The sequence below is a fragment of the Perca flavescens genome, chromosome 4 (genome assembly GCF_004354835.1).
Source record: "Perca flavescens isolate YP-PL-M2 chromosome 4, PFLA_1.0, whole genome shotgun sequence".
In the NCBI taxonomy this organism is placed as follows: domain Eukaryota; kingdom Metazoa; phylum Chordata; class Actinopteri; order Perciformes; family Percidae; genus Perca; species Perca flavescens.
Window position 1 is genome coordinate 13,978,827 of NC_041334.1, and position 16,210 is coordinate 13,995,036.

General features: G+C 38.9%; 2 long non-coding RNA genes across 2 annotated transcripts; both read left to right on the top strand.

Moving 5' to 3' along the window:
* The first annotated feature begins 10,972 nt into the window (after window positions 1-10,972).
* On the top strand, window positions 10,973-12,312 carry LOC114553505 (uncharacterized). The gene is made up of 3 exons (XR_003692337.1): window positions 10,973-11,012; window positions 12,087-12,163; window positions 12,267-12,312. It is a non-coding gene; the product is annotated as an uncharacterized LOC114553505 (long non-coding RNA).
* Window positions 12,313-12,376: 64 nt separating this feature from the next.
* LOC114554950 (uncharacterized) lies at window positions 12,377-15,193 on the top strand. Its single transcript, XR_003692497.1, has 3 exons — window positions 12,377-12,429; window positions 13,721-13,871; window positions 14,968-15,193. It is a non-coding gene; the product is annotated as an uncharacterized LOC114554950 (long non-coding RNA).
* Window positions 15,194-16,210: the final 1,017 nt, after the last annotated feature.

Genomic DNA, 16,210 nt, shown 5'->3' on the forward strand with positions numbered 1-16,210 from the left:
TTCTCACAGCAATTAACTGTAATTTAAAAGGCTTTGGTGTATGAGTACTAGTGAGTTACTGGAAACAGTAGCAGTAGGGAAGATGATAAAGGTTGCTGAATATGAGGCCATGTTTTGAGTACAATACGACAGGTTAAGGAGGCTGTAATAACGTTATTTAAAATGTACAAGGCAAACACTTCTAATTATCCATGAGGATGTCCTAAATTTATATGAGCAAAACATTATAGCTCTCACACAGTGCTTATTCCAAGCTTGGGCAGATATGAAACCTGAAAAGAACTAATGTATATGGATTCATGAGAATGTTTAGGGTGGGCAACAGACAGCAAAATATCTTTTATTAACCTAAGAAAAGTTAATTTCACCTGGTTGAACATGCCCCATATACTGAGGCTCAGTCCTTACCACAGTGGCCCTAGTTCGAGTCCGCCCACGCCCCTCTCTCCCCCCCCTTTCCTGTCTTCAGCTATAAGAAAATAAGCCCCAAAAATAATACAAAAATACAGTTCATTTCAGGATAACATGTGGTTGTAAGATTGATGGACCTTTTTTTCTAAGTACACAGGGTGGCGCTGTTAAAGCTGGTGACGCTCAGTTCCGTTTAGCCAAGCACTGATGCCATGTTGTCCCACTTTCATGGATGGCCTTAATCTCTGCCCTTAGCTGAGGCAGATTAATCCAGACAGTGCTGACATTATCTCCTGTTCTACACTGTGACACTGGACACAGGAGGAACTCCTCACATCCTCACTTCTCTAAGCTCAAACATCACCTCTTATGTCACCGGATCCCGATCTGGAGCCAAATAATTACTATATGAGTGTTGGTCACAACTGTACATCTCTAAGCTGTATTTATACACTTTCCAATAACGCTGTTTTATGCAAGTGTTTAAACTTGAGTGGCAGAATATGTATGAATATGTTTCCAATACAGAGTGTATTTGATTTAAGATACAGTACATTATTCATTGTGTGGATTGTATTGGTTTGTGGTTTTAAGACATTTGCATGTCATCATTTCCTTTTAGAGTAATGACACTGCAAATACATACATACACGCATTATATAAATGTGTCAGACGCTAATTTTTGGAATTTATTGTGGAGCCTAATTTATGCACCGGTGGAAAAAGTACTCAGCTCTTTTACTTAAAAAAGTAGCAATACCACAGTTTAGAAATACTCAAAAAGTCAAAAATGTTACTTAGAAGTAGAAGTACCAAAGTATTAGCATCAAAACATACTCAGGTGCAGAATGCCCCCCTTCCAGAAGCATATACATTATATTATTGGATTGCTATGTGTGTTAAAAACTTTAATTGTAGATAGTAAAGAGCGGGCTAAATGACTTTATATTGCCTACTGCTTGGTAGCTTGTAGATACCTCAATAAAGTATTGCCTAGCAGAAAATGGAAATTATTAAGTAAAGTACATTACTAGTGACTTTCCACTGCTGCATTTATGTTGATTTTCTTCCTTCTACTCAGTAGCTTGACCTGTAGACTGAGTATGATCAAGGCACAAAGTGCATGTCAAAGTGACTGATTAAAGGTATTGGGTGGTAAATATTTACCACCTTCTGCGACTTGCACTAGTAGTGCTGTGGCTAAAAACAATGGACGTCAGGGTCCTGCTGAGGCACTCTGACAAACGTTTTCCATTAATTATGTTTATAATTTATAAGCCAGGAGCTGTTTGATGTTCCGTGACGGATTATCATAATAATGATGGAGCACAGTGAATAGCGACCCACTGGAAAACATGTTTTATCATAAGATGGAAGGTTCTTCCTCTTTCTGTAGCAGTAACCTCCAAACAGGCATAATTTCCCATTGTTGCAGAACTAAAGAACCATCACAATCTCAAATCATTGTGTTCAAGGCTTTGAACAGTGCTCCATTGAAAAAAAAATCAATCAACATTTATTTATAGAGCACTTTACAGCAACCAGCAGGTATCCAAAGTGCTTTATATAAAGTAACAACAGTAAACATAAAATCATACACCTTCTGCATCAAGGCATACCCCTCTATATATGTACACCTGCTCTTCCAACTAAGCTAACCTGGCCACCCACAAACAATATTTAATGAAGTGTTCACACAATACAGTAACGTGAGCTATTTAAGTTAGCTGGATATATGGTTAAACGTAATTTGCTCTTACCAGTGATCATTGTATGTAACTTACGTCCATAGCAGTCCCTGCCAACCGGGTTTGAAACATCCCAGTTAGATAGTAAATGCCAAAAAACATATTATTTGTAATCTTTACAATCATTCCCCGAAAGAACCAAGCAGGCCTGACTGATTTCCCATTCAAAACTTGCCATTGTTGGCTTGTAATGTTAATCCGGTGCTTCTCGCTGGCTTCTCATCCGGCTTCTCAGACTTATCTTGGAATTTTACTTCCGTTGGACCCAGACTACTCTTTTTGTGCACACCAAAGTAAAGTGATTCAAACATATTGCCAAGTTACTTAGTAATCCTTCAATACTTCATGATTATTTGACCATAACTTACCCATGTTGTGCCCCAAAAAGGTTAACACTCATTTTGCCTGGACAGCCTGCAGAGTTTATCACTGCCTCAGGCCATGGCTCTTTTTTTCTGGCTTGCTATCTATTGGGCTATCTATATCTAACAAGCCACGCAAAACCTAAAGTCAATAGGATGTGTCTGTTATCAAATGATAAAGGCCCTTAACTCTGTCAGTCATAATCATTTGTTCAATAGCCGAGGAGCTAAAGCAACCAGAGATGTGATGGAATGAAGCTTTATTTCTGCTTGCCTTTTTTGCTTAAGTCTGTGCCTTTTTTCTGTCCATCTCTCCTGGTGTGGAAGGACTGCACTCCTGTATCTATGAAGATAATTTTGTTATTGAAACAGTGAAGGTAAAGTCCAATATAACAATTTTCAGTACATTGCCCTTTCATCAATAACTATCCCTTTTGATGTTTTCCGCTTTTAGTTCCAATTCATTTTAAGACTATATTTTGCTAGATGTTTTGTAAATATGTAAATACTAGATACACTTTGTGAAAGCATTTTGTGTTTGGAGTTATTGCGTTTTGACATAGCTCCATGGTCAAATCTTTAAAGCCAGGGTGCGTGCTTTTAAATATTAATGAACGTCCGTTACATTCAAAACAAACAAGTGCACACAATGCTGATAAAGCCTATCATGGTTAGGAAAAGCTGTTTTTATTTCTAAACCTGAGTTGTGGTGTCTGGTTTCGGTGGCCACATTCATTCGCTGGTGCACCGGAAGGATGCCGATACAGCTTATTCGTACTCAGAACATGTAGTTTATTAACTACATTAACCACAACAACATTGTTACATTAGCAGTACACAAAGTGCAGTCAACCAACCTTGCTTAGAGTTCTTCACAGAGTAGCTGCTCATTCTGGCTCTCTGGCTGGTTAAACTGTACGTCAGCATTACCCACTATACCTGGACAGTCAGTGAAGGGGGCGAGACCACAGCGAAGCAGTGTTTTCTGTTATAAGCACGTCAACGGTGTTTGTGTAATTATTCTCACTGCCGGGGGCAAAAGTTCCTGCACTCCAGCTTTAAGCTTACTTACACAAGTAATACTCTGTTAATGAATTTTTTAAGATGTTAGCATCACTAATGCTCCAGAATATAACATAATCATGAATTAATGAGGGACTACTTATAACTATACTTAGTATAATGTAATTTGTTATTTGGTGGGGCATTAAAAGGTTAAGTGATGGCAAAGTAATTATCAAGTATTGTGGGACTATATAATAACTAGTACACTATTTTGTGCACTGTATTGTAAAGTGTTAGCAGTAACCTAATGCTATGTACAAATAACTTGGAGGTTGGAAGATGTCACTGCAGAGACATGTTAATGCATTTCATTTGTACAGCTTATAGATGTAATAAAAACAACAGGGTGCCACATTTATTGCAAAGGGACAATGCAAGACATTGAAAGCACAGGGAGCCATGCATACCGTAAATTTACCAATTGTCATGTGGATTAACACATTGTTTTGAGGCCAGGGCACTTCTTCTTGACTATTCCCATTTGCATAACTGTTACTCTTTCACAGGATTTTGTGGCTAACAGGATCATATCAACTAAAAAGCCTTTTTTCATTACTGAGAATGGTCTGCACCATCTGAATTGAGTAGAACTGCTTTCACACCTTCCCACGCTGTAGCATTTGCATCATTTCTGGATGAGGCAGGCAAAGTGTTTTTGTTTTTTTTCATTACTCTTTTCTCGATTATGCATGCAGTGCCTGAAAAGCTCACACACTGAATTTGATGCTTAAGATATTCCAAACACTTGTATGTCTATATGAATGTATGTTTCTTAGTTCTGGTAAACAATGCAAAGGTTACACTATAGAATTCATGATGCATGGATCATAGCATTTGTCATAGTGTCAGATTTTAGGAATTATTAGAGTTATCTATCAAAGAACGTTTAATGGAACTTTGCTCAAGGCAGTTAAAACCTTATTTTCTAAACTACTGCCTAATTCTACTTATGTCTCTTACATAACCGTATTGGAGTTGGGGCCATTGGTGCCTGGATTTTGTATTTACATTTTAACACCTTAAGGAGACCAGGTAGGGAGGGGCAGAACACAAAATCATTAATTAAAACACTGGAACTGAAACTAGTCTGTGCACCTTGTCATGGATTCACACCAGTCACTTGTTATTCACAGCACTGCCATCTGGATATTCTAAAATAAATTAAAAGTCCTTGCCAGAACCTATTTAGGAGCAAAACAAGGTACCACCAGGAAACACATGTTAAAAGAGATAAAACTATTTTCTTATTTCAGTTTAAAATACTGCAAATAGTGGTTTCAAATTCTGAAATCTCACTCTTTTCAATCTATTTGTAAATATAAGTTTATGAACCTTGTTTACAGAGGCAGGACAATATACCATATTCATACCAATTGAATTGATGGCTGTGTTATCATATTTTGCTTTTTAAAAATGTGTACCTTACACCCATGGTTGGATCACTACACGGACAAAGGGCAGTCCATCCAGGATTTTGCGGCCTTTTTTTGAGATTGTTGCGGCCCAAAGTGCCTGAATTTGCAGAGCTTTTGTAAAAACTTGCGATAAAAGTTGTGATGTCTTTTGTATTTTTGTTGTAATGAAGTTGAAAATTGAAAAAAAAAGTAGTGATTTTTTTGGGTATACTTATAAAACTACCCTGGGTTGAGTTTTCCTAGTAACCTTACCAAAAAGGGTCAGGATGCTGCAAATGTTGGTATAATATAAAAATGGCTGGTAGATTTAAGACAAAAAAAATATAATTTATTGAATGAATCAAATTTGAACATATCTGTCAGTGGCTTGTTGGCTTTCCATTGTTAGTTAATTTCCTAACCTGGCCTGGGACACACATTCATACGGTTTGATAAAGTACTTATTGGACTTTAACTTATCATTGCACTTACAATAACGAGCGTAGCTGTCCTCAATTTAGGTCCTTTGTATGTCTCATCTCCGGTTTTTCCTGCATCCACCGTGTGTGTTTATGTGTGCGCGTGTGTCAGTCACGGGGGGAACTGAGCAACAGCCCCGCCCACTGCAGAGAGCCGACAGGATTGAAAAAATTGTTACAGAGTCCATTGATGTTAAAATGTATACAGGTTGGCAGGACGGTCTGAAATGTTTTGCAGGGTCTTTAGCTGTACGTTTTGTTGGTAATGTGAGATGTTCGAGTCACACATCTCGTCTTCATATCAGAAACAAGGAAATTAATTTGGCGACGTACGTGTCCCGTTGTCACTCCCACTTGGTCGGTGGTTCGGAGTCGCGTCCTCAGAGTCACACACTGACTCAAAGTTTGGCACTAGGACTGATGTGATTGGTTGTGGGAAACTCCGGTTATTGGTCAAAATTGCGGTAAAATTGCGGTGATTGGTCAAAATTGCAAGTCGCACTGAATTCTCTGTGATTGTTTGAATTCGCGTGAATTGTCGCGAAATCCTGGAGGGACTGAAAGGCGGCACAGGGTGGCATCACCCCCCCTTAAATATGATTTTCTATGCTGTATTCTGACAAAATGTCTGACTGTCTGATTGGTGCCCCCTGTGCCACCGAACAGGCACAGGCCCAGGGGCCCCTCTGGCCTTCAACTGCAAAATGTCACTCAATGAGACATGAAGCAACCAGGAAGAGAATCAAAATGACCACAAATAAGCATAAAACGAGTACAAAGACACACAAAAGACCACTAAGAGACTCACAACAATTATGGAAAGGAGAAAAACAACCACAAAGAGACACAAAGCAACTACAAAGAGATGCCAAACAATTACAAAGAGACTCAAAAATACCATAAAGAGACCCAAAACCACATCAAAAGAGGTTAAACAACTATAAAGTCTGTGTTTTGCTTCATATGTAAGAGAGGTGGTGGGGCTTTTTGCATGTCTGTCCCATTGTCTCGCAACCAACTGTAAAATTTCAGAAGACAGATGAAATATGCGTTAATATATGACAAATGCATATGTATTATTAGATGCTTGTTAAACTTAATTTGATCTGATGAAAATCAGAGAAAAGGGCCAGTGATCAAATGATACATCTTTCTTCTATCTGATGTGTAGTCCTTCAACTTTTACTGTCATAATTAGAGGCCTGCTATGTCTTTGTTTCTAAAGGCCAGTAGAGGGGTTAAACATCGAGGCAATCTATGGCTTTCATTATATTAAAAAAGATCACAAGAAGGGGGAAGGGCACATATGCTCTTTTGTGATATCTATCTAGCCAGCCATATGGAGTAGCCTTTAAACCATCATTCACCAGCGACAGGCTCTGGTAATGAAGACACTCATCCCCCGAGGAGGTTCCATCTTTGCTATCCTGTCTAAGAGCGAATCACAAACACAGCTGAAGGACGCATCCCCATCTCCTTCCAGCCACACGACCACTGCTGTCACTGGACTGAGAGATAACTGGCTTTACAAAGCATGTCTTTTATGTGAATGTCAAAGTATCCACGCAGGGGCCATGACACACCAGCATGAGCCACTGTTGTCTGCAACCAACCCTGCCTCTGTGGTGAACTGCCTCAGAAGAGTTGGTGCTCATATACCTCACCTCCCAGCTATTGTGTCCCGGCCACATGCAGATGTCTTACTCTGCAGGAAAGAAATCCAGCAATCTAGGTTTCTATTACCATTAACAATTATACAGTTTATTCCTGTTTATAGTTCCTGGACGTTTAAGCACATCATCTGTTCCAGATGGTGCATTAAGAGACTGAGACACTCATCTTTCACAGCTCTTCTCATCTTAAGCTCAGGTTGTTGATGTTGGCTCTGATTGCTCTCTGAGCAGTGACACTGAATGTGCCACTTCATCTAAATTCCTCTGTACAGCCAAGTAAGTCACCAGAGATGAAGTCAGACTTCAGTGGATACAATTAATTGCTCAACCTCTGCAAAATCAGGTGCCAATAAATTACATGGGGAAATGACTGATCACACACATTATATTCATCAGACGTTGGTCTGTCATACCTGAACAGAGAGTTCAGTGATATGCACAGTTTTGTGTAGAGAAAATGTAATGTCACTGGAATCCAATGCAAGGCTAAAGTATATCATGCAGCTGTGCGTTTGAGTGCACTTTATGGTGGAATTTCCAGCTTACAAACACATGCTATGTGGAGACAGTGGTACCCCAGGTATCATTCATTCAGGTCAGTGTCCAACATAACAGCAGTAGGTCATAACCTGTCTCAGACAGAGTAGTACTGAAACTCTGTGTTCCATAGATGACGGGAGATGTAACAGTGCTGCCTCAAACGCTCGTGCACTACGCCGTACTCTACGCCATACTCTACGCCGTACTCTACGCCATTCTCTACACTGCACTCTACGGCGTACACTGCGCTGCAAACTACGCCGCACACTACGCCGCACACTAGGCCGCACACTAGGCCGCACACTAGGCCCCACACAACGTTGCACACTACATCGCACACTATGCCGCACACTACTCTTACCCTGGGCGCATGCTCTGCTGGACAAAATTCACCGTATTCGCTTTACCACACGTCTCGTCTTGACTACGTCCTGTCTCAGTATCTGTGTATCCTGTGTAGGTTCTGTTATGTGTTTTTTTTTTTTTTTTTTTTTTTGTTACTTTGCAAGAGTGCTGTCCATAACGTTCATGAGTTAGGTAAGCATATGTGTTACAACGCCCACAATATCTTTGTTTACGTTGAAGGTCTAGATAACCATTATGAGTTTAAATACACCTACAGGAATACAGGAACTTCAGAAATTGGGATGGCACTATACTGTACTGTTTAATCCTAGATTCTCCGCGGCTGAGGTTTCATTAAATGCTTCTGCGTAAGTCATCAAAGTCTCCTGAACCTTTTTCACATATGTGAATATAAGTTGTGCTGCTCCTGAGTTTTTCCATAACACACTATACTGCAGCTGTTGCACAAATATTAGATTATTAAATATAAAGACAAAATGAAATTGTCTGCAATCTACTTACCAAGTATAGCCGTGTGGTTGTTTATCCATCTTCTGTTATTGTTCCAGTGAAAGGAAAGAATAACAGAAGAAATGACAAATATCACATCCCACTTTGCCTGGAATCTCTATATGAAGGTTATTTCAGCCATATTCACTTGATATCAAAAGAAACAATTCAATCTTCATCTCTTCAAGTTCTGAACATATTTGCTTTAACAATCCCTCAAATGAAAAAAGAAAAATAAAGACGTCAGGCATATTCATGCTAACAACACACTGTGTGGATGAATGGTGATGTAAATCGGAGCAGTCACACTTGAGAGCAGCTGGTTCACATCATCCCAGTATTTGTTCAGCTTTGGCTAAGATTCCTATTTTCAGAGTCATTTTGTCAGTTTTAAGGGTATTCCTGGTTTCAAGCAACTGAAGAATGGTAAAACAAAAGAGTGCAGGGAGACACAAAGATTAAAGTTCTATTCTACTGAGTCATTCAGACACAGTAAAGAATATTCATGGTAATTGAGGCTGTAAAAATCTCTGACTTGAGCTGACCCCTCTGTCTGGCAATACATATTTCAAAAATATGGACCCTGGAGGTCATTTCTAAAGTGTGTATGAATTTACATTCCTTGTGACAATGTTATAAAACACCACCACTACTGTAAGTAGCTTCATTGTTTTGCACTGTCTAGTAGTGAATGCACTTGAATACTGGGTTTACTGTCAAAAGTCAATTACCTTGCTCTTCATTCAGATTCACATTTCAAGCTCATACTGTTATGGAACGACACAGAAGGAAGGACCCAAAAGCAGATGGCCAACACAAAAAGTAAAGGAGAATGTTTTAATGCGTGAAATATATACAATAAATGTGCTGGTGGCAAAAAAGGGGAAGTTGTGTTGTGGGAATCCAGTGTTGAGTAGTGGGTGCTGTGTGCTCTCCAGAGCGTGCCCCGTGACGTGGTGGGGTGACCATGTGGTAGGCCTCCTCCAGAGTCCAACCAACAATTGAGTCCAATCCATAGAGAGAGAAGGGCAGATGTGAGGAGCAAGCAGGCAGGCAGCAAACAAACAAGCAAGGCAGGCTGCAACCTGAGACAAACAGAAAACTAAGTTAGCCACACAAGCAAGAGCACAGAAAATACAGGGAACTAAGATTGCAACTATACCCCGCTTGTAGACTGTACAATCAGGCGACAAGTGGATCACAGAGCCAGCCTTAAATACTGCAGGAGGTTGATGAGGGAATGAGCTTCACCTGGAGCCACCTGCCAGCTAAGCCACGCCCACAGCAATCAGCACAGGCTGCCATGATGACATCATGACACATACGTATGCATGACACGCACACACACACACACACACACACACACACACACACACACACACACACACACACACACACACACACCAAGTCCACCAAACCATTTAGTTTAGTTTATTCGAAAAACAGTTAAAATACTAGTACAAACAAATAAATAGCGAAGTTATGTGAAATGGAAGCTTGTTTATAGGAGCCCAGACATCTACAGACAACCCTAAAAACTTACTACTTACTACTAAATACCAAATGGTCCCAATATATTTGTTCCATCAGTCTAACATTGGTTAAATAGGTAAAATACAATTCAAGCTTGAACATATTTTAGTAGTAACTATCTCAAGCTCCTTTTGAAAGCAGACACAGACAAATATTTTTTTTATGGTATAATCATTTTCATTTTATACCTGTGGACCTCTGCAAACCACAATAAGGCTCATACATTTAAGTTTACGTTTTTTTTTACCAGTTATAAGATAATTTTTACTCATCTTAAATGTATGCAAGGGAGGCATTATACATTACATTACACATGCATTGTGAAACATATTACACTCAGTAAGCTTCAGAAGACTGCACTGTTAGACTTAGCTGTAATTTCTACAGTTACTTACCACAAAATGCCCAGTAAAATACCATCATTTTCTTTTCCGGTTCATTACTGTAATATGCATTGCATTATGGGTAATAACATTTAGTTTACAGTGATTTACTGTATATTTTGAATTTGCGGTAGTCTGCTGTAAAACAACAGCAGTAGTGCTACTGTAGTTGAATAAGACTAACTGAATTTTAAATAAAATTGTTAGTTAATGTTATAGAAGCATAGTAATGAAATGGAAAAATAAAATATCACTATTAAATGAAATACACTTAATTTGTTTTGCTTTTAGCAGTGAAGGTAATTAAAAAATGTAGACATTTTTTTCAGCAGTGTCAATCATTTATTGAGAGAAACAAGAAAGCCATTACGGATATAAATGCTTGACCGCCAGATTTGAACTCTGACCTCTGACCTCAGACTCTGACAACTTCAGAAGAGTAGCGCGTAGTTACTTCAAAGGCGTTGAAAGGAGTAACTTCAGAGGAGTACCGCCCGTTTGGTCTGTGCGTGTGCGCACCAGAGTCCCGGTCACACACACTCCTCGAAGAGAGCTGGAGCAGCGTTAAGGTAAGACCAATTTTTGCTAATTCTGTGACATTAAAATTTCTGCTCACAAGCCTTCCCAAGCAGAGACGTAGGTTTAGTTTACCGACCTTCGTCATAGCTAGCTAGGCAAGAGCAAACTGTTAACTATAGTTCATTTTCCCCATGGTGAGGATTAGCTATAATGACGACGTTCGGTAGCCTAAAGCTAACACAACTTTTTTACACGCTGTTAGGGACATCTTTTTCACTTGTCAGACCACCATTATCTTTGTCGGAATTAAAATGTAACCCATATTCTAGAAGTTTAAGGTCAGTAACTGCTAGCTTTTTAGCTTGCTGTTGCCGCATTTTGGCTAACATTACCTACGCTTATGTTGAGTCTGTGGGTTGGTTTGTCAGTGTTTTAGCATGATTAAGCAAAATGTACCGCATTATTAACCTAACATTAGTGGAGGTAAAGTTAACATTAAACCGTTACCTCTACAGTTGCCCATCTAGTTTTAATAGCACCTAATGTTAACATTACATCTTTTTAAAAAACACCAACTCTAAAAGTTATGTCGGGTGACAGGGAAGACGTCTTTAAGTAATGTTAATGTGGAGCATTTGTAGATAGCATTTTTTTCCCCTTGGCTTCAGAGTTTGGCCACTTAAAACCATCAAGATGTCCAGCAAAAAAGTGCCCAACGTTACAGTAGTATTGTTGCATTCTGTAATGTGATATCATTGAATTCATCCTTTTTAGTTTATGAGACCTAAGCCAAATATTGTTTAACTCAAAGAATATGATGTTAGGAGTTGAGCGTATTAGCTACCATGGTTTATGCTTTAAGTTTTTCTTCACAAAATAGTGTTGTTGTTAGCTATCTAGCTATCTATTACGTGATTAACCTTTTAATGCATCACATAACATTCTGTGTTACCTAAATTATACTGGTTCCTTGCATACTAATGCATGGCATGCATTTTTTCTTATCTTGTTGTAATTGTGTTTTATAACACCATGCATGCACTTAAAAATATTAATTTTCATAATTTCATATGTAGAACAACAACCAATTACTTCCAATATGTGAGATGCTTTTCTTTTTTTAGTTTGCAGCCAACCTCGACCAAAATTTCAATTGAGCAGGAGGTCACATTGCCCACCACACCAAGGCGGATCATGCTAGGTACGAGAAATAGTTTGAAGAAGAGGAGGATGTTTTATTAGCCATGTATGTTTGGTATTCTGTGACACACTGTAGATGAGATAAGATGTTTGTTTGTTTTTAGGAAGAAGTTTGACGTCTTCCACCCATTGGATGGTCAGCATTGAGGGAAGGTCCTCTTTGAAGCTAACCAACTTAACGCCAGTGCTTTTGTCTTCTTTGGCTCCTTTTATCGTTCAATCTTGAATATCAAGAGTCAGCATCTACTACACTGGAGTTGGTACAAGGTAAGTAATTATCTGCATAAAGCATTTAAAAGGTAATGGTACATATTTGGACTATATGAGCACTCTATACACTTACTGACAAAGAGAAAACAACTGAGAAAAAGACTTGGGTATATAGAGCCCTATTACTGTGGTAACTTACAGTGAAAACACACCGGGCATGTAAGCGGTGCGCATACCTGCGTAGCGCAGCTATTTTTATTTCAGCGCCTGTCATCCAATCGATCCGTTCATACTAGTCACGGAGCGGCCACTTCGGCCCGCGAGCTGCAGCAATAATTTCGTGTCATTCATTCGAATGTGTCAAAGCAAGGCAGTTACTCACATAGACAGTATATAAGAATGGACCACCAGATCCCGTGTCTCTGGACGGAGACCAGTGAAGGCTATTAGAAGCACTTTTCCAGTGATGGCCAGCTTTACTGCGCAGCCTCCAACTGACAGAGACAACGTAGATGTGACGTGAGCAACGTTTCTGAAAGTTGTAAGTCTTCTGGTAGCTGTGCCGAGAGAAATCTCAATCATTCCAAATCTTGCAGAGATGGAGAGTGTAGGTATATGTAAGGAGATAACATAAGAACAGGCTAATTATTGATCACTAACATGCTAGTTAACATTAGTAATTAAACTTAAACAGCTAATGTAAGTCGAAACTGCCTGTGAGCTTCTCCTCTACTATACGGTAATTCCTCTACTATGTGACAGTAAGTCACTTGGTTATGACACAATCGTTAGCCTATTTTTACAAACGTTACAAGCCGTAACGTGAGGTACAAGGTAATGGAGCCTTTTATACATTGTCGTGTTTCTTTAGAAATAAACAATGTCAAACAATGACAAATCAGTGGAATGCTAACGGGAGGTGATTGCTTTGTAGCATCAAAATGGCGCCATAGGAGGTTCGAGTTCTGAAGCGAAGCTTACCCCCTTGATTAATCACATACAGGAAGACCACAGTAGGTTCATGGGGATTTGGGCTGTCTTGACTTCTCACAGCGAGACACATGATCAGGCGCAAGGAGGGAGAGACCGATGGACGGACAGAGAGAGTGACACGGACACATATACTGTATATAGCCTACAATTACCACACTTTTCCCCACAAATCCTGTCTCTTTCTATCGGAGAGAGAGGGGCCGAGAAAGAAGGATGGCTTACGCGTACGTGCCCGGTGTGTTTTCGCTGTGACTTTCTGAACCGAATGTGCTCGCTGGCAGGTTTACTTCCATATATACTGTATATTTAAATATGACTGCTGATGATTATTATGATATATCTTATATATCTTAAGGATCAACCCAGATGAGGGAAGCAAGTGCATGGCCGAAGTGGGTACAAGCCGCAATACGGGAGTTGTCCAAAGAAAGGTGACAAGCATCAGCTCCCAAGTCACCACCTTCCTCCAACGGCTCACCGAGTTTGAGTGGAAGACATCAAACTAGGTAAGCATTTTATTGTGTGATGTAATATAGTTAACATCAGAAAAATGATTACACAGTACGATGAACAGTGCGGCTACGTACCCTGCCTGCTCCAACATCGACAGAACTAAATGCACAGTTACTCGGTCACAGTTACTCAGCAAAAGTTACAAAGTGTTGTTTTAATTTCTAGTTAAAGTTTTCATATGTTTTTTTTGTGTAAGTGACTGATAAGAACAACAATCTTTGAAATTGGTCCAGTATTGAGCAAGAACACTGACCTGCAGCTTCGAACCGGGCTCCAATGTAATCATATAGGGCAAATGTGCGTTGTCAATTTCGTCCACTAAAAGTTCAGTTTTTGCCACTGACCGTCTTAGATTATTATTCTAAGTGTCTGACAACATTATGGAAAGGATCCCTACAGAGATAGACATTTTAGTTAAAGCGGAAGATCCTTTTTGTTTAAACAAGAAACAGCCCTGAAATCACCATCACCAAACCCACCATACGATCAAAAGTTACTGTTTATTTACACCGAGTCTGGTGGGTTTAACAATAGCAATTTTGGGGATGTTTTTATGATTTAGAAAAAGATCTTACTCTTTAACAGAAGAACTGTTGACCTCGATAGGAATCCTTTCCATAATGTTGTCAGAGATTGTCAAAGATTGTTGTCACTTAGACACAAGAACATAGGAAAATAGGTCCAGGTTGAAAAAAAGGTAAACTTTAGGATATACTGTATACTGTGGTAAATTTTGTAATTTATTTTATTTCTACTTTTCATGTTTATACAGATGTTTGAGAGGATTGGTCATAAAGATATGCCTTAAAGACATGGAAAAGTCATGAAAATATATTAAAAATGTGTATGAATTCTGAAATTAGAAAATTAATCAAAACATTTTTTTTAACTGTGCTGGGACCGACAGACAGCAAAAGAAAGTAGAAAGACCTTTGAATTATCTGGGGAGGAAAAACCTTGTAAACTACTACTACTGATCACTGATGTGTTATTTTTTATACTGTCATATTCTATGTTTTTGCAGAAATTGTAAGTCAGTTAATAGTTTAGATGAGATAAACTCATGACCTTTCTCTGCTTCCCATACAGTCCAGGACGGACCACCCCAGCAGATGTGGATCAGCAAGCATGAGTATCATGGGTCCGGACCCTTCATCGTCCTTAACAAATGCTTCTCAACAGACTGCTTCTCCTTCCCCTCCCCAACCAAATGCCCAACAACTTCACCTCTGTGGTAAACAACCATACCACATTTTTCAAACATACTCAGGATTTCAAAGAAAAAAACAACTGCCGAGATAAAGGATGAACTGATGGCTAGGTTATTAAAAAAAAAAAAATGTGCATGTGTTTTCTTTGAGTCAAATCAAATGGTAACTGCATTGCTCAGACATCAAGGCTGCCCATTGTTTGGCGATACTTAAACATGGTTGTAGTATTGCTTGTGTGTAAATTGTGTCTGTTTTTTTTTTTTTATTATCTTGGTCTTGGTATTTGTACCTGTTTTAATACAAAAATAAAAATGTATTACTTTTGTACATGGACTAAAGTCAATTATTTGGAATTTATTAAATTCAATAGCATTTATGTAAAATAATCAATAGTTTGTACTACCAATGCCAAATTGTGTAATATACTGTGAACCACAATTGCAGTAAAACTATAATAGATCATGACAGTTACAGTATAATTTAGGAAATTGTAATTACAGTACAATTACTGTAAGGTTATTATACTGTAAAACCAAGTTACAGTAAGGGTATTATACTGTAAAACTAAGTTACAGTAAGGGTATTATACTGTAAAACTAAGTTACAGTAAGGGTATTATACTGTACAATGGAACTGCGGTAAGGGCATCATACTGTAAATAACATGTACAGTTATGGTACTGTAATGGGTTAGTTACAGTAACTCACTGGCAACACGTTGCCAGTGAGTTACCGCAAATATACAATAAAAAGTCTAACAGTGTGTAGGATTGGAAATGAGGGTCAGTGGGCTCATTTACCACGGACCATGATATGGCACTTACAACTTTCTTCTGTAAAATCTTCAATTTCACCATTGAATGATATAGGTCGTTTTGTTCTACCTTCTAACCTTCTTACCATCGCAGTTTGGTTACGTTTAGGCACAACAACTACTTAGTTAAGTTTAGAAAAAGATCGTGGTTTGGCACGTTTGTTATGTTACTTCACTTCTGGTTAAGGATGTGACGTAGAACGTGGCACAGTCTCGTTTGTTTTGTAAAGTTTAAAAAACTTTAAAAAATACTTGCCTTTTACCTTTAATTTAAAACTGGACACAAACCCCAGTCTCCTGGGTGAAAG